The sequence below is a fragment of the Chiloscyllium plagiosum genome, chromosome 10 (assembly GCF_004010195.1).
Source record: "Chiloscyllium plagiosum isolate BGI_BamShark_2017 chromosome 10, ASM401019v2, whole genome shotgun sequence".
NCBI lineage: Eukaryota > Metazoa > Chordata > Chondrichthyes > Orectolobiformes > Hemiscylliidae > Chiloscyllium > Chiloscyllium plagiosum.
The window spans coordinates 48,506,610-48,525,824 of record NC_057719.1 but is presented as its reverse complement, the minus strand read 5'-3'; the positions used below and the strand labels follow the sequence as shown (position 1 = coordinate 48,525,824).

Genomic DNA, 19,215 nt, shown 5'->3' with positions numbered 1-19,215 from the left:
AAAGGAGTGGTAGAGTAGCTACAAGATGGAAACATCATACTAGCTCACTTCCCCTCCAGATCCTGCACAATTCTGACTTGGTCATATATTGTGTTGCTGCTTCTTCATCAGGAGAGGTACAAAAACTTGAAATTCTTTGCTAAACATCATTGTGGGAGGACCATAACCATGAAAATTAATCATTTTAGTTTTACTGCCACTTTCCAAGGATTACTAGGGTTGATAAATGCTGTCTGGTTGAGGTCAGCCCATTTTGCGAACCAGTAACAGAATAAATTATTTCAAATTAAAGTTTCCCTGCCTCAAAGCTGTGTTTTCTCTCACATTGTGATCTGCCATTTTAGTTTAGTTCCAATAATCCATTGTGGGTTGGGAATGCATATTTTGGTATGTCAACACATTTAACATACAAGTTATCATTTCAGGCCGATACGCTGAAAAATACTAGCATTTTCTGAGCTGAAGGTCACTTTGGCTTGTCTGGACGACAATTTGTAAGGCACTGCGGAGAGCCAATGATGAAGTTTGGCAGCAATAATTTAGAAATTTTGCAGGTAATTACAAGATAAACACAAGAGAACTTTGCAATAGTTCTAACATCTTTAATATGTGCATTAACAAAATGAAATTTACTGAGGCATGAATAGTAATATGTAATTGTTCTAGACAAAATCAGAGCATTTTGTAAATTACTTCCAATCTTAATATGTCTTAAAGACCTATACTCCATTATCAAAATATATCATGCAGATTAACCTCAAATTAATTATAATAAGTTTCTGTCATAACTCATCAGAGAATCAATTCACTGGTAAGCCTTAGGAAGAAGTACTTTCTTAATTGTCCCTGAAGGCAATGGTAGTGCTGGAATTACCAATTGCATTCAATAATGAATGATAGCTGTTACATCAGATTTAATATAAATTGGAAAGATCATGTTCAAAATCTATGATGGCTTCTGTGGTTTCTTCTTCTTCTCCCTCAGGAAGGAAAGTCAATAGCAGGTCAGGAACGCTCAGTTTTGCAGAGTAGGTTTCTCAGTGGTTCTCTAATTGAACTATAGCATTAGCATTCCTCTTCTGACATTCTGAATCAATTAAAGTGGACAGGTATGATCATGATCCATTGCTCATGTGTTTCAGAATTTAGCGAGACAGTGGAGAGAGACTGAATGGAACAATTCTACCACTAGAAAAAGGAGTAGGCCATTTAGCCATCTAGCCTGCAACTGCCTTGAATAAGATCAGGACTAATCAAACACTTCACCCAAACTATCTCCATAACCCTTCACATTACTGATGTTCAAAGGAATATCAATCTGTACTGTAAATATATTCAAATGCTGAGCTTCCAGAGCTATCTGGTGTAGATAATTCCAAATATTTACCCTCTGGGTGAAAACAAATCTCATTTCAGTCCTAAATAGCATCACCTTTTTTTAAAAATGTATTCCATTGTTCTACACTCACTAAACAGGGGCAACATCTTACCTGCATCTATAATAAAACAGGAATTGCGGATGCTGTAAATCTGAAACAAAAACAGGAATTGCTGGAGAAATTCACAAGGTCACTACTCGAGTTCTAAAAGGCAGAGTTCAAGCTTGTATGTCTGGTGACACTTCCTGCAGATGTGGTTGTCTGGGACCTATGACTCCACATATACTGGAGGATGTACACACCACTTATCCCCACTGATATACCATCCTTTAACTCTGAAAACTATCTGTTACCTTTAGAATAAGTATAAATTTATTGCAAACAGTGGACACTTTGCTTCATTTTCTTTTGGTTTTATTATTTTGACTTGGTTTAATTCTACATCCCTTTTGCATGTCCCTTCATGAAATCAAAGTAGCTGCTTTTATGTTTATAAATTGTACATTTTTCTAGTTTTAAGCATTCTTTTCATGGTATAGTTTTCTTCTCTTGGATCAAAGCTGCACAAAATATTTCAGCTGCAGTCTCACCAAGGGCTTCTGAACAGAAATACTCTTGAAATGAAGGACAGCCTGCCACTTACCTTCCTGACTGCTTGCTGTAGCTGCCTGTTTACTTTCACTGAATGATCTACAAGATGGCTTTGCACATTCACATTTCCCAATCTATCATCATTTAAATAATACTGTTTTTTCAAGTATAACTTCACATTTGTTCATGATGTACTACATTTGCCACATGTTTGCCCACACACTCAACTTATCTAGACTGCCTCTGTGCATCCTCCTCACAACTCACAAACTCATGTAGTTTTGTGTTGACAGTAAATTTGGAAATGTTACATAAAAACAGAAAGAACTGCAGACGCTAGAAATTAGAAACAAAAACTTAAATTGCTGGAAAAGCTCAACAGATCTGGCAGCATCTGTGGAGAGAAATCAGAGTAAACGTTTCGGGTCCAGTGACCCTTCCTCAGTACTGATGGCAGCCAGAGCTCTCTAAAGTTCCTGGGAGAAAATAAGGACTGCAGATGCTGGAGATCAGAGTTGAAAAGTGTGATGCTGGAAAAGCACAGCAGGTGAAGGGCTTATGCCCGAAATGTCGAGTTTCCTGCTCCTTGGATGCTGACTGACCTGCTGTCCTTTTCCAGCACCACACTTTCAACTCTCTAAATATGCTGCCAGACCTGCTCAGCTTTTGCACCAATTTCTATTTATGTTTCTGGTTTCCAGCATCTGCAGTTGTTTTGGTATTTATTTAGTATTTAACTTATTGTCACATCTCTTTCAGGTATGCCCACCTTGAAGGGGTTCTGCTCCTCTTTCTGGCAGGATTTCCATTCCAAATGTTTTTCTTGTTCGTTGTTATTAATTTTACTGTCTCGCCTGGTGTTTGTTATTTGCTAAAACTCATTTCCACAGCCACATCACATTCCTCAGTAACTGTCTCCAGCTCGGACTCACCTCACATGGATTCCAATTGGGAAGTTTCATTCTTCATGTTTTGAATCCACCCAGCATCATGCGTATCTCTGTGATGTTCAACGTTCCACAGACACCTGTACTCACCAGATCCTGAGATCCACACTCAGAGTGCAATGCGTCATCATATGCACACTCTCAACCTCTCTCTCCAACAGCATCCGCTTCAGGCTGACTCAGAGCTGCACTAGTCCTCAGTTCAACTTCCAATTCATTCAACAGAGTCATAGAGATGTACAACACGGAAACAGACCCTTCAGTCCAACTCATCCATGCTGACCAGATATCCCAACCTAATCTAGTCCCATTTGCCAGCACCTGGCCCATATCCCTCCAAACACTTCCAATTCATATACCCATTCAAATGTCTTTTAAATGTTGCAATTGTACTAGCCTCCACCACTTCCTCTGGAAGCTCACTCCATATATGCACTACCCTCTGCATTGAAAAGTTGCCCCTTAGGTCTTTTTTATATCTTTCCCTTTTCACCCTAAACCTATGCCCTCTAGTTCTGGACTTCCCCCACCCCAGGGAAAAGACTTTGTCTATTTATCTTATCCATGCCCTTCATGATTTTATAAACCTCTGTAAGGTCACACCTCAGCCTCCAACGCTCCAGGGAAAACAGCCCCAGCCTGTGCAACCTCTCCCTATAGTTTAAATCCTCCAACCATGGCAACATCCTTGTAAATCTTTTTTGAACCCTGTCAAGTTTCACAACATCCTTCCGATAGGAAGTACTGTATGCAATATTCCAAAAGTGGCCTAAGCAAAGTCCTGTACAGCACAACACGACCTCCCAACCCCTGTACTCAATACTCTGACCAATAAAGGAAAGCATAGCAAATGCCCTCTTCACTATCCTATCGACCTGCAATTCTACTTCAAGGAGCTATGAACCTACACTCCAAGGTCCCTTTGTTCAGCAATACACACTCGGACCTTATCAAGTGTGTAAATTCTGCTCAGATTTGCTTTCCCAAAATGCAACACCTCGTATTTACCTAATTTAAACACCATCTGCCATTCCTCGGCCCATTGGCCCACCTGATCAAGATCCCGTTGTAATCTGAGATAATCATCTTCACTGTCCACTACACCTCCAATTTTGGTATCATCTGCAAACTTACTAACTATACTTCCTAAATCATTAATATAAATGACGAAAAGTAGTGGATCAAGCACAGATCCTTGTGGCACTCCACTGGTCACAGGCCTCCAGTCTGAGAAACAACCCTCCACCACCACCCTCTGTCTTCTACCTTTGAGCCAGTTCTGCATCCAAATGGCTAGTTTTCCCTGTATTCCATGAGATCTAACCTTGCTAACTAGTCTCCCATGGGGGACCTTGCTGAACGCCTTACTGAAGTCCATATAGATCACATCCACCGCTCTGCCCTCATCAATGCTCTGTGTTACTTCTTCAAAAAAAATCAATCAAGTTCATGAAACATGATTTTTCACGCACAAAGCCATGTTGACTATCCCTAATCAGAACTTGCCTTTCCAAATACGTGGAGAAAGTGAGGTCTGCAGATGCTGGAGATCAGAGCTGAAAATGTGTTGCTGGAACAGCGCAGCAGGTCAGGCAGCATCCAGGAATCAGGAGTATCGACATTTCGGGCATAAGCCTTTCTTCAGGAATACGTGTAAATCTTGTCCCTCAGGATTCCCTCCATCAACCTGCCCACACCCTATAGTTCCCTGGCTTGTCCTTACCACCTTTCTTAAATGGTGGTACTGTGTTCACCACCAACCTCCATTGTTCCGGCACCCCACCTGTGATTATCGATGATACAAATATCTCAGCAAGGGGCCCAGCAATCACTTCTCTAGCTTCCCACAGAGTTCTAGGGTACACCTGAATAGGTCCAGATGATTTATCCACCTTGATGCATTTCAAGACATCCAGCCCTTCCTCCTCTGTAATATGGACATTTTTCAAAATGTCACCATCTATTTCCCTACAGTCTCGGATACTTGCTCTCCAGTTGGTTCTTGAATATATATGTAGATTAAAATCACCCATGATTATAGTTGTACTCTCAACGCATACATCGCTAGTCTCCTGTGTAATCCTTTGCCTTCCATCACTGCTACTGTTTGAGGCCTTTAGACAAACCCCACCAATGTTTTCTACCCTCTTTGAGAATCCCAGACCCTGGCATTAGGGAGGCAACATATCTACATTCCTCAGACCACTTTGTAGGTACATCCATTTAACTCCATCAAGGCATCTATTCAAATCCTCATTTGCCCTGTCAGCCTTTATGCCCAAACAAACCTTATTATCATCTCACACCCACACCACAATCTTGTCCAGGGCAATTTATGAATGGACAATAGGAATTAAATGCATTTTAAAATTCTCACATGGTCATAGAAGTCTATAGCACAGAAAAAGGTCTATTGTGTACAAATTCTCAAGTACAAAATGTGTCCTCGTATTTGCAGTGTTAGAGTTCCTTGCCTCACTGTTACACCCGAGCAAATCTTCTTTGAAAATCAATGCATCTGTTTCTCAGTTGGCATTTGACCCAATGGGCCTAGGAGTGGCAGATGGAGTTTAATCTGAGGTGCTGCATTTTGGAAAGGCAAATCAGGGCAGGACTTATACACTTAATGGTAATGATAAAGAGACCTTGGAGTACAGGTTCATAGTTCATTGGAAGTGCAGTTGCAGCAAGATAGGATAGTGAAGAAGGCATTTGGTGTGTTTGTTTTTACTGGTCAGTGTAATGAGTATAGGAGTTGGCAGGTCATGTTACAACTGTACATTGATTAGGCCACTTTCAGAGTACTGTGTCAAAATCTGGTCTCCCTGCTACAGGAAAGATGTTGTGAAATTTGAAAGGGTTCAGAAAAAATTTACAAAGCTGTTGCGAGGTTTGGAGGGTTTGAGCTATAGGGAGAGGCTGAATAGGCTGGGGCTGTTTTCCCGGAGCATCAAGATGACCTTATATAGGTTTATAAAATGACAAGGGGCATGGATAGGGTAAATAGACACGGTCTTTTCCCAGGGAGGGGGTCCAAAACTGGAGGGCCGAAGTTTAAGGTGAGGGGGGGGAGATTTAAGAGGGACATAAGGGGTAACTTTTTCATTCAGAGGATAGTGTGTATATGGAATGAGCTGCCAGATGAAGTAATGGAGTGGTGTAAATTTGCAACAATTAAAAGGTACCTGGATGGGTTTACAGGGTTTTGGGCCAAATATTGGCAGATGGACCAGATCAAGTTTAGGACATCTGGTTGGCATTGATGAGTTGGATTGGAGGGTGTTTGCATGCTGTACATATCTCTGACTCTAAATATTAACATGCATTACTCAGGACATTACATTTCTCATTCTCATAACTCACTTCGTTCTCTACTGAAAATAATTCAGAACAGCAAGGAGAAGCAGAGATCAATGTGGGAGTAAAGGGGCTCCTTTACTCATAGCCACCTGATTATTCCATAACATACTGGAGCTAAATTTCAGCGTAGGAGAAAGTGAGGACTGCAGATGCTGGAGATCAGAGTTGAGTGTGTGGTGCTGGAAAAGCACAGCAGTCTGGCAGCATCTGAGGAGCAGGAGATTCGGTGTTTCGGGCATAAGCCTTTCATCAGGAATGAGGCTTGTGGGCTGGGGGGCTGAGAGCCCACAAGCCTCATTCCTGATGAAGGACGTATGCCCCAAATGTCATTCTTCTGCGCCTCAGAAGTGCCTGACCTGCTTGCACTTTCCCAGCACCACACTAGTGACTAAATCTCAGCATGACTCGTATTAGTCAGGGAGGGATCGGGGGGGGGGGGGTGGTGTTCCAAACTATGTGGTGATCAAATTAAATGTCGCACAGTCACATGGCACATACCTCATATTCAAATGATGTTAACAGGTAATGAGAAGTGATGATCTGCACAAACAGGCCAGTGACCACTTTCACCTTGTCAGTTCTAATTGAGATTTTTAATCTCCCTCTGCTCCTGAAAGTGCCACTCAGTTGGCAAGCTCCTCAGAAGTCTGACAATCTGTGGAAGCACCAGTGGTTCGCAAGAGAAAGAATTTGTGAAATGTCTACAAAATGGCTTTTTGGAGCAGCTTATGATGGACCCCACTAGGGGACAGGCAATACTGAATTTAGTGTTGTGCAATGAGGCAGACTTAATAAGGGAGCTTAAGGCAAAGGAACCCTGAGGAGGCAGCGATCATAATATGATTTAATTTGCTCTGCAATTTGAGAGGGAGAAGATAGAATCAGAGGTAATGGTATTACAGCCGAATAAAGACAACTACAGAAGGATGACAGAGGAGCTGGGTGGAATTGACAAGGAGGGTCCTAGCAGGGAAGACAGTGGAACAGCAATGGAGGGAGTTTCTGGGAGGAGTAATTCAGGAAACACAGCCAAGATTCATCCCAAGAAAAATGAAGTGTGGTACAGGGAAGATGAGGCAACAATGGCTGACTAAGGGAAGTCAGAATAGCATAACAGCAGAACAGAAAGCACATAATGTGGCGAAGGACAATAGGAAACCAGAGGGTTGAGAAGCTTATAAAGACCATAAGAGGGCAACAAGAAAAAAAGGAGGGAGAAGATTAAATATGAGGATACACTAGCCAGTAATGTAGAGGAAGACGGTAAGAGTTTCTTTAGATATATAAAGTGCAAAAGAGAGGCAAAAGTGGACATTGGACCGCTGGAAAATGACAGTGGAAAGATAGTAGTGGTGAACAAGGAACTGAATAATTACTTCGCATCAGTCTTCGCGGTGGAAGACACGTGTAATATCCCAAAAATTCAAGAGTTCAGGGGGCAGAGCTGTGTATGACGGCCATCACCATGGAGAAGGTGAGAGAAAAACTGAATTGCCTGAAGGTGGATAAATCACCTGGACCAGATGTACTACAACCCAGAGTTCGAAGGGAGACAGCTGAAGAGATCGTGGAGGTATTATGGGAGAACCTTCAGGAATCGCGAGAGTCGGGGGTGGGGGGGTGGGGGTGGGAGGGGTCCCAGGGGACTGGAAAATTGCTAGCGTGTTTAAAAAGGGAGGGATGCAAAAAACAGAAAATTACAGACTGATTACAGGCTGCAGAAGGATTTGGACAGTTTAGGAGAGTGGGCAAAGAAGTGGAAGATGGAGTACAACATGGGACAGTATGAGGTCATGCACTTTGGTAGGAAGGAACGAGACATGGACTATTTTCTAATGGGGAAAAAATTCAGAACTCTGCACTGCAAAGAGACTTGGGAGTTCTAATCCAGGATTCTCTCAAGGTAAACTTGCGAGTTGGGTCAATAGTTAGGAAGGCAAATGCAACAATGGCATTTATTTTGAGAGGACTTGAATATAAAAGCAAGGATGTACTTCTGAGGCTCTATAAGGCTCTGGTCGGACTACATTTAAAGTATTGTACGCAGTTCTGGACCCAATATCTCAGGAAAGGTGGACTGGCCCTGGAGTGTGTTCAGAGGAGGTTCACGAGAATGGTCCCAGGAATGAAAAGCTTAACATGTGAGGAATGTTTGAGAACCCCGGGTCTATATTCAATGGAGGGCCTAATAGAAACTTACAGAATTCTGAATGGCTTGGACACAATGGATGTTGGGATGATGTATCATTGGTTGGAGACATTAGGACCCAAGAGCATAGCCTTAGATTAAAGGGAAGATCTTTTAGAATGGAGATAAGGAGAGACTTCTTCAGCCAGAGAGTGATGAATCAATGGAATTCACTGCCACAGAATGCTGTGGAGGCCAGGTCATTGAGTATATTTAAGATAGAGATAAATAGGTTCTTGATTGTCAAGGGTATCAAGGGTTATGGGGAGAAAGCAGGAGACAATTTCAGAGGAAAAAGCTGGAAGGATGTTGTGAAACTTGGAAGGGTTCAGAAAAGATTTACAAGAATGTTGTCAGTTTTGGAGAATTTAAGCTATAGGTGTCGGAGGCTGAAGAGTGACTTTACAGAAGTTTATAAAATCATGAGGGGCATGGATAGGATAAATAGACAAGGTCATTTCTCTGGGGTAGTGGAATCCAGAGCTACAGGGCATAAGTTTAGGGTGAGAGGGGTAAAATATAAAAGGGGCCTAAGGGGCAACCTTTTCATGCAGAGGGTGGTGCTTGCATGGAATGAGCTGCCTGGGGAAGTGGTACAATTACAGCTTTTAAAAGGCATCTCGATGGGTATATGAATAGGAAGGGTTTAGAAGGATATGGGCCAAGTGCTGGCAAATGGAACTAGATTAGGTTAAGATATCTGGTTGGCTTGGACAATTTGAACCGAAGGGTCTGTTTCCGTGCTGTACATCTCTATGAATGTAAACGGTATTACAGTTGAATAAAGGCTATTACAGAGGCATGAGGGAAGAGTTGACCAGAATTGATTGGGAGAGGAGCTTATTCAGAAAGACAGTGGAAAGGCAATGGCAAGGGTTGCTGAGAATAATTCGGGAGACACAGCAAAAACTCATCCCTAGGAAAAAGAAGCACACTAAAAGGAGAACAAAGCAACAATGGCTGACAAAGGAAACCAGGGATATCATAAAAGCAAAAGAGAAAGTATATAATGCGGCGATGGGCAGTGGGAAAGCCAGAGGTTTGGGAAGCCGACAAAGACCAACAGAGGACAACTAAGAATGAGATAAGGAGGGACAAGATTAAATGAGGGTAAGCTAGCCAGTAATATAAAAGATTGCAAGAGTTTCTTTCGGGCAAAAGTAGACATTGGACTGCTGGAAAATGAGGTTGGGGAAGTAGTAATGGCGAATGAAGAAATTGCAGAAGAACTCACAAATACTTTGCATCAGTCTTCATGATGCAAGAGACGAGTAACATCCCAAAATGTCAAGAGAGTCGAAGGACAGAGGTGAGTATTGTGGCCATCACCAAGGAGAAGGTGCTAGAAAAACAAAAGCTCTGAAGGTGGATAAAATCACCTGGACCAGATGGACTACATCCAAGAGTTCTGAAGGCGATAACTGAAGAGACAGTGGAGGCATTAGTGGTTATTTTTCAGGAATCACTGGAGTCAGTGTGAGTCCCAGAGGACTGGAAAATTGCTCTTGTAACCCCTGTTTAAGAAGGGGGTAAGGCAAAAGATGGGAAATTACAGACCGATTAGCCTGACCTTGGCCATTGGTAAGATTTTGGAGTCCATTGTGAAAAATGAAATTTCAGAATACTTGGAAGTGTATGGAAAATAGGGTAAAGTCAGCATGGTTTCATCAAGGGGAGGCCTTGCCTGACAGATCTATTGGAATTCTTGGAGGAGGTAACAAGCAAATTAAACCAAGGACAACCAATAGATGTTATCTATTTGGACTTCCAGAAGGCCTTTGACAAGGTGTTGCACAGGAGGCTGCTGAGTAACATTAGAGCCCATGGTGTTAGAGGCAAGGTACTACCATGGATAGAAGATTGGTTGTCTGGCAGAAAGCAAAGAGTGGAGATAAGCGGGTCCTCTTCAGGATGGCAGCTGGCGACAAGTGGTGTTCAGCAAGGGTCAGTGTTGAGACCAGAACTTTTCACTTTATGCATTAATGATCTAGATGAAGGAACCGAGGGCATTCTGGCTGAATTTGCAGATGATATAAAGATAGGTGGAGGGACAATTAGTATTGAGGAGTCAGGGAGACTGCAGAAGCATTTAGATAGGTTAGGAGAGTGGGCAAAGAAGTGGCAGATGGAATACAATGTGGGAAAGTGTGAGGTCATGCATTTTGGTAGGAAGAATACAGGCATAGACTATTTTATAAATGGGAAGAAAATTCAGAAACCTGAAATGCAAAGGGACTTGGCAGTCCTAGTCCAGGATTCTCTTAAGGTAAACTTGCAGGTTGAATTGGTAGTTAAGAATGCTGGCATTTATTTCAAGAGGACTAGAACATAAAAGCAAGAAAGCACTTCTGAGGCTTTATAAGATTCTGGTCGGACCACATTTAGAGTATTATGAGCAATTTTCGGCCCCGTACCTCAGAAAGAGGTACTGGCCCTCGAGCAGGTCTTGAGGAGGTTCACGATAATGAAAGGCTTAACATACAAGAAACATTTGAGGACTTGGTGTCTATATTTTATGGAGTTTGGAAGGATGAGGGGGATCTCATTGAAACTTAAAGAATATGGAACAGCCTGGACAGAGTGGACATTAGGAAAATGTTTCCATTGGCAAGAGACATTAGGACCCGAGGGCATAGCCTCAGAGTAAAGGGAAGACCTTTAGAATGGAGATAATGAGAAACTTCTTCAGTCAGAAAGTGGTGAATCTATGGAATTCATTGCCACGAAGGCTGTAGAGGCTAGGTAATTGAGTATATTTAAGACAGAGATGTATAGATTCTTGATTGTCAAGGAGATCAAAGCTACAGGGAGAAAGAGGGAAAATGGTGTTGAGAAACTTATCAGCGATAATTGAATGGCAAAGCAGACTTGATGAGCCGAATGGCCTAATTTCTGTTCCTATGTCTCAGGATCGTATGGTCTTAATTGACAGAATAATTCTATGCAAGATTGAACAGAAATCTATTCAAATTGCTCAAAATTAACAAGAGTTCTATTGAGCGATAATAAGAAACTGTTTTGACTGATGGATGGGTTGTCAGCTAGCGGACATCGACTTAACTTGCAATAGGACCAGAGGGAAGATGGAAAATTTTTTTGATGCAGTGAGATATAATGGTTATAGAGTTTTACATGACATAGAGAGGTCCTTTGGTCCATTGTGTCAAGCACCTTTCTATTCTAATCTTATATTACAGCACTTGGCCCATAACCTTGTATGTTATGGTGCTTCCAGTGATGATCTAAACATTTCTTAAATGTTATGATAGTTCATGCCTCCACACTCTTTCAAGCAGTGAGTTCCAGATACCCACTACTGCCAAATATTTTCCTTAATTCTCCTCTAAACCACTTTGCCTTTTACCTTAAATCGACACCCTGGTTACTGACTAAGGGATAAAAGTTTCTTTCTATCTGTCCTAACTATGCCCCTCATAATCTTGTGCCCCTCATTCAATCTCCCTGCTTCAGCCTCTTGTCTCTTCATACCTGAAATAATCTAACCTAAGCAATACCTTGGTGAATCTCCTCTGCACACTGTCTAGTGAAATAGGATCCTTCCTATAGGCTAGCAACCAGAATTGCCACAGTACCCCAGCTGCAGCCTAACTAACACCTTATACTGCATCATCATAACCTCCCAGCTCTTATATTCAGTGCAACTAAAATTGACAGGTAGTCTACATGCCTTACTAACCACCTTATTCATCTTTCCTGTTGCTTTCTAGGTTTCTTCGACATGCACACTGAGGTCCCTCTGATCGTCTGTACTTCTTCGGGCCCTACTATTCATCATGTACTCCCTTGCCTTGTTGACAGTCTCAAAACTGCACTGCTGGACAGACTGGTCAGTGATTGCGCTGTATATCCTAAATAAAGCTAAATTAGATATACACTTGAAAAAAAGAATTTTCAGGGCAACTGAGAGAGCGAGAAGTCAGAAAATCTGGCTATGTACTCTTTCCATTCCACTCTTTTAAAAAAAAAATCAGTGGATGTGGGTTTTGCTGGCTAAACCAGCAGTTAGTAACTACCCACAACTGTGCTTCAGAAGGTAGTGGTGAGCTCCCTTCTTCAACCACTGAAGTCCATTTGATTCTGGCAAACCTACAATGCTGTTAGGGAGGGAGTTCCAGATCAGCAATGTATTTCCGAGTCAGGATGGTGAGTGGCTTGGAGAAGAACTTGCAGGTGGTGGTGTTCCCTTATATTTGTTGCCCTTGTCCTTCCAGATGGTAGTGGATGGCGATTTTGAAGGTGCTTCAGTGGAGCCATAATGAATTCCCACTGTGTATCGTGAAGATGGTATGCATTGTTGTTACCATGCATCACCACTGCAGGAAGTGTATCCTTATAAGTGTGGTGAAAATAAAGTTGGCTGCTTTGCCCTGGAGGGCGTCAAGCTTCTCAAGTGTTGTTGGGGTTCCATTCATCTAGGCAAGTGGGGAGTTATCCAGTTACATACCTGTCTTGTACCATGCAAATGATAGAGAGGTTTTGGGGAGTCAGGAGATGAATTGATCACACCAAAATTCCTAGTCTCTGTTCTACTCTTGTAGGCACAGTAGTTATATGATTAGTCTGGTTCTGTTCTTGGTCCATGGTAAAGTCCAGAATGAAGTAATGGAATATTCAGTCAGAACAAGACCACTGAATATCAAGGGATAATGGTTAGATTCTCTCTTGTTGGAGGTGCTCATTGTCTGACACTTAGGTGGTACGAATGTTACTAGCTACTTACCAGTCAAAGCCTGGACATTGTTCAGGTCCTACTGCACATGGGAATGGACTGCTTCAGTTTCTGAGGAGTTGCAAATTTCAATAATCAGTGAACATACTCATTTCTGACCTTATGGTAGAAGGAAGAATGAATGAAGCTGCTGAAGACTACCCTGAAGAATACTTGTACAGATGTCCTGGAGCTGAGATGACTAACCATCTTTCTTTGTGCTTGGTATGGCACCAAGAAGCAGAGATTTTTTTTCCACTTTTCCTCTGGAGTTCCGTTCTTTTGTGGTCTGTTTGAATCAAGGTTGTAATGAGGTTCAGTGCTGAATGATCCTGCATCCAAACTGAATGTCAGTAAGCAGGTTTTGCTCAGTGCTAGAGAGCACTATTGATGACTCTTTCCATTACTTTGTTGATAATCAAGAGCAGACTGACGAGTTACTGGCCTGCTTATTTTGTACAGGTCATACCTAGGCAATCTTCCATATTGCCAGCTTGACGTCAATGGTGCACTGTTTTGTGATATCAAATTTGATTACATTTTTATGAAACCATGTAGCTCATCATGAAATGGTAAATAAAATTGGACAATGTAAACCCCTGTAGAATGTCACCCACCTCTCTTTCCAATCTGGAAATGTCTTTTTTTGTGCTACGTTCATCAATACCCATGCAGTTGAATACTCTTTAACTTCATCTGCCATTGCCCTTGCTTTCTTTTAGAGATTGCATCAAATGCTTTTAGAACATTCAAATAAACTACACTCCAGCTGGCCTAAGAGCTAACATAGAGGAAAGTGAGGCAAGAAACCAAAGTTAAAAGAAGGCCTGAGAGCAGACTTAAATGACAGTGAGAGGAACAATCCAAGAAAATAAACAAGCCCAAGAACTTTCTTTATTACTCGTTCATGGGACATGCGCCTTGCTTGCTATGCCAATATTTATTGCCCTGGAACTGGTAATAATGAACTGCCTTCTTGGAGCGTATAACCACCCATAGCACTTTTAGGAAAGTGGTGGCAGCATTTGACTTCTGGGTGAACAGGACTAATGATAAAATAAGGCAAAAGAATGTCTACAGTCAGCAAGAGGAGCAACGAATGGAGGAGTTGCAACTTCAAAAATCGATCAACAGAATAAAATCAAGGAGTACCATCACAGGATAACAGGTAGATATGATTGATAGGTGAGCACTTCAGGTTTAATTTTGCTCTTTGTCTAGGGAAGTATGTCATGAATTTGTTACTTAAGTTTATTAAATTAGTGTACTAGTTAAATCAATTAATTTGTAGACGTAAATTAATCAACTGAATAATAATTTTAACTCATTAAATTAGTAAACAATATAGAGACATAGTAGAGATGGTGTTGTTTTGTAACTCCAATAAGTGGGCATTTTTCAGAGCATTATTTTGGCCCCAGATAACCACTTCTGTGGTGTGTGTAGCTCAAAAACACTTTAGCTCAGGGCTGGAGTCCAAACTGCAGACATTGTGGGATGCCAGAAAGGGGAAATGTTATCTGAACATTCTGTTCAGATAAGGCAGTCACATTCCTTAAGTAGTACTTTTAGAGTTGTCAGTGATTAGGGAGGCTGCAGACTGGAGTAAGTCCAGGAGTCTGGGCTCCCATTGGTGGACCCAAAATCAGTGATTTTCTTGCAGTGGTCAGTGAGTTAGGAAAAATGATACTGGGGTCAATTTGATTGCTTGGGCAGTTTTGCTGATCTCAGTAAAAATGTTGTTTGTGATCACTTTTTTCAGCTGCTCTACTCATGTGTCCAAAACTGTCCATTAAAATGAAGGCTGAATTAATCTGATCACACTTAAGAAAACATGAATCTTGTTCCATTTCAGGGTGGTGAGTGGTGTAAGGTTAATCATAAAATAATGATATGTAACTGTTTTCAAAGTTTCCAAGTGCTGCTGTTCTGTATAAGTTTTGTGCTATGATAAGTTTCACACGATACCATCAAAAGACTCATGGTGTACTGTGCTAAGTTGACAAAAACAAACATAACCGGCTGCTTACTCACATTCTGAACAGTCCCCCTCAGACTGTTCCATTGTAGACGACTCGTTGTGAAAGGCATCTACAAAATGAAACCCTGTCCTCACTCACTTAATTGCAAAGGTATGTTTAATCCTGTTTACCAGCATCCAAGTTATCTCAATCAGCTTCCTGTTGTATTGATGCAGGTTCATTGCTTTGTTGTCTTCAAACTGGGTGTTTACACTAGCTGTCATTTCCCGCTTGGAAAATACTTTACCTTCCTCGGCCTGATTCTAAGGCCGGACCCACCACAAAACCTACTTCAGTGAGTCACACTAGATTCCACAGTGAACCAGGCCGGCATAGAAATTCAGGACACAATGATAGAACAGCATTGACCCTTGCCTTTGTCCAACATGCATGAGGTCTTGTTGCCTATGCAGAGAGGCAAACTAGCAACAGCAACCAGGGTTCAAGAGCCTAAAGTAAGGAAAAATGATCAGAGCCGAATGCATACCGTTCCTGCAGCCAAGACCAGGAGTTCAAAAAGCTTGTGATGTTTACCTGGTACCTGAGTTTGGGTTCTATCTTCACAGTCAAGTGAAGAACATAAAAGTGGGAAGGGAAGAACCCAGTTGTTGTGATCCATGTAGGATGGAACTAAGAATCAAGTTCTGCTCGGGGAATTTGAACAGCTGGGATCTAAATTAATAAACATAACCTGAACGCTACTTAGCCTTTGGATTATTATCTCAGCCACAGGGAAATGAGATAGGGTCAAGCATATCAGAATTAAACATACAGCTCATAACTGTGGTTATAATGACTGTGTTTCATTGGCATTGGCACATCATTCCTGAGGAAAGAGAGCTATTTTGCTGTGATTGACTCCATTTAACCAAGTTAGGAACAGAGCAAAGCAATGTCATGTAGTGACTTGGATAAAAGTAAATAGGAAGAGAAGGGGAGTGAAGTTTAAAAGCAATAATGCATCAGAGCATCAGGCTCCTGTAAAAGTATAATTGCTTCAACATTTTAAAAAAAAGTCTTTATTCAATTCAGATCAATCATAATAGATAGATGAACAAGTTGCACAAACAAACAGAAATAAATGGTTTAGATCTAATTACCATGTCAAAGACATGGTTACATGTTGGGAAATAAATGTTCCATGGTACACAATATTTCAAAAGCCAAAGAGAAAAGAAAATGAGGCTTGGCCCTGAATAGAAGATCATAGTCATGTAGTAAGAAGGAACCTTTGCTCAGAACAGCCAGAAAGCAGAATCAAATAAGGTGGATATTATGAATAACGAAGGTCAAAAAGGCTGAAGTTGTTTATAGATCCCTTACAGTAGTTATACTGTTGAACAGAACATTAAGACCATCAGAAATAGAACAGAAGTTAGTCATTTGGCTCCCTTAACTTGCTCTACTGTTCAATGAGATCATGGCTGATAATGACACTCCTCACATCCACTTTCCCCTCACCCTTGATTCCTTGACTGATTAACAATCTATCTCAGTCGTAAATATACACGAGCACTTTACCCCCAGTTTTCTGCAGTAAATAGTTCCAAAGAATCAACTCATTAGAAATTCCTCCTCATCTCAGTCTTAAATTGGCACCCCCTAATTCTAACATTCTGCCCTCTTCTAGGCTCTCCTATGAGGGGAAACATTCTCTCAGCATTTACCCTGTCAAGCCTATTAAGAATCCATGTTTTAATGAGATGTTTCAATTAAGCAAAAGAGCTAGTAACAAAGGCAATGCAATTAAATCAGAACACTTCGCACTTCATAAAGACTCATCAAATGAAATTGGCAAAGGTAATCTGGAACAAGTGCTGATAGAATGCTTTCATAGAGTCACCAAATTATACAGCACGAAAACAAAAACTTCAGTCCAACTCATCCGTACTGGCTGATTTAGTCCCATATTCTTCTAAACCCTTCCTATTCATATATCTTTCCAGGTGCCTGATAAAATGTTATAATTGTGCCCATCTCCACCACCTCCTCTGGTAGTTCATTCCACAAACACATCACCCTCTGCATGAAAATGTTGCCCCTTAGGTCCCTTTTAAATCTTTCCCGTCACCTTAAACTTTTGCCCTCTAATTTTGGACTCACTTACCCTTGGAAAATGACTTATCTTCGCCCCCTCATATTAATAAACTTCTACTTGGTCACCCCTCAGCTTCTAAATACTCCAGGGGAAAGAAGCCGAGCCTATTCAACTTCTTCCGATAGCTCAAACTCTCCAATTCCAGCAATTTTCTTGTAAATCTTTTCTGAACACTTTCAAGTTTTAAAAAGGTCTTTCCTGTAGCAAGCAGATCAGAATTGAACAAAGTACTCTAAAAGTGGCCTCACCAATGTCCTGTATAGCCACATGATATTCCAACTCATACACTCAATGTGCTGACCAACGAAGGTAAATGCGCCAAATAATTTTTTCACAACCCTATATAGCTGTGACTCCACTTTCAAGGAACTATGAACCTGCATCCAAAGGTCTTTGTTCAGCAATATTCCCCAGGGCCCTACCATTAACTGTATAAGTCCTGCCCGGGTTTGCCTTACCTAAATGCATTTATCCAAATTAAACTCCATCTGATCAAGGTGCCATTACATTCTGAGATAATCTTCTTCCCTATCCATTATGCCCCAATTTTGGCATCATCTGCAAACTCACTAACCATACCTCCTATGTTCACATCCAAATCATTTATATAAATGAAGAAAAGCAGTGGACCCAGCCTCAATCCTTAGCGCACCAGGCCTTGAGTCTGAAAAACAACCTCCACTACCACCCTCTGTCTCCTGCCTTCAAGCCAATTTTGTATCCAACTGGCTAGCTCCCCCTGGATTCCTTGTCATCTAACCTTGATAACCAGTCTATCATGTGGAACCTGTCCAACATCTTGCTTAAGACCATGTAGACAATGTCTACTGCTCTGCCTTCAACGTTCTTTGTCACCGCTTTTAAAAAAACTTACATTGAGTTAGTGAGACATGATTTTCCATGCACAAAACCATGCTGACTATCCCTAACCAGTCCTTGTCTTTCCAAATGCACATAAATCCTGTCCCTCAGAATCTTCTCCAATAAGTTATCCACCACTGATATTAAGCTCACTATTCTGTTGTTCCCTGGCTTTTCCATACAACCTTTCTTAAATAATGGCACTGCATGAATCACACTCCAGTTTCCTAGCACCTCACCAATGGCTGTCGTTGACACAAATAACTCAGCAAGGGGCCCAGCAATCTCTTCTCTAGTCTTCCAAAAAGTTCATGATATACCCGATCAGGTCTTGTGAATTTATTTACCTCTAAGTGTTTTAATACCTCCAGCAATTCCTCTTATGGAAGATGGACACTTTAAGACATCACTGTTCATTTCCCCAAGTTCCCTAGATTCCATGTTCTTCTCCACAGTAAATACTGACATGAAATATTCATTTAGCATTTAGACCATCCTGTTTATAGAGGTCCCACCGTCCCCAGAAAGAACCCCAGTTAGTTATTCATTGAGCATTTCACCCATTTCCTGTGGTTCTAAATAGATATGGCCTCATTGATCTTTAAAGGGGCTTATTCTCTCTGTAGTTACTGTTCTGCATTAATGTATTTGGGGAAACTCTTTGGATTCTTCTTGGCCCTATTTCCCAAAACTACCTTACATCCTTTTTTTGCTCTCCTGAATTCTGTCTAGAGGAGAAAGTGAAGTCTGCAGATGCTGGAGATCAGAGCTGATAATGTGTTGCTGGAAAAGCGCAGCAGGTCAGGCAGCATCCAGGGAACAGGAGAATCGACGTTTCGGGCATAAGCCCTTCTTCAGGAATGAGGAAAGTTTGTCCAGCAGGCTAAGATAAAAGGTAGGGAGGAGGGACTTGGGGGACGGGCGTCGGAAATGTGATAGGTGGAAAGAGGTCAAGGTGAGGGTGATAGGTCAGACTGGGGAGGGGGCGGAGAGGTCAGGAAGAAGATTGCAGGTTAGGAAGGCGGTGCTGAATTCGATGGA

The 19,215-nt window shown here is 41.6% G+C and overlaps 1 protein-coding gene across 1 annotated transcript in view; it reads right to left on the bottom strand.

Annotated features, from left to right (window-relative positions):
- The window catches only part of LOC122553627 (E3 ubiquitin-protein ligase pellino homolog 2), a 247,120-nt gene that overhangs the window by 4,733 nt on the left and 223,172 nt on the right, over positions 1 to 19,215 (bottom strand). The window lies entirely within an intron of this gene.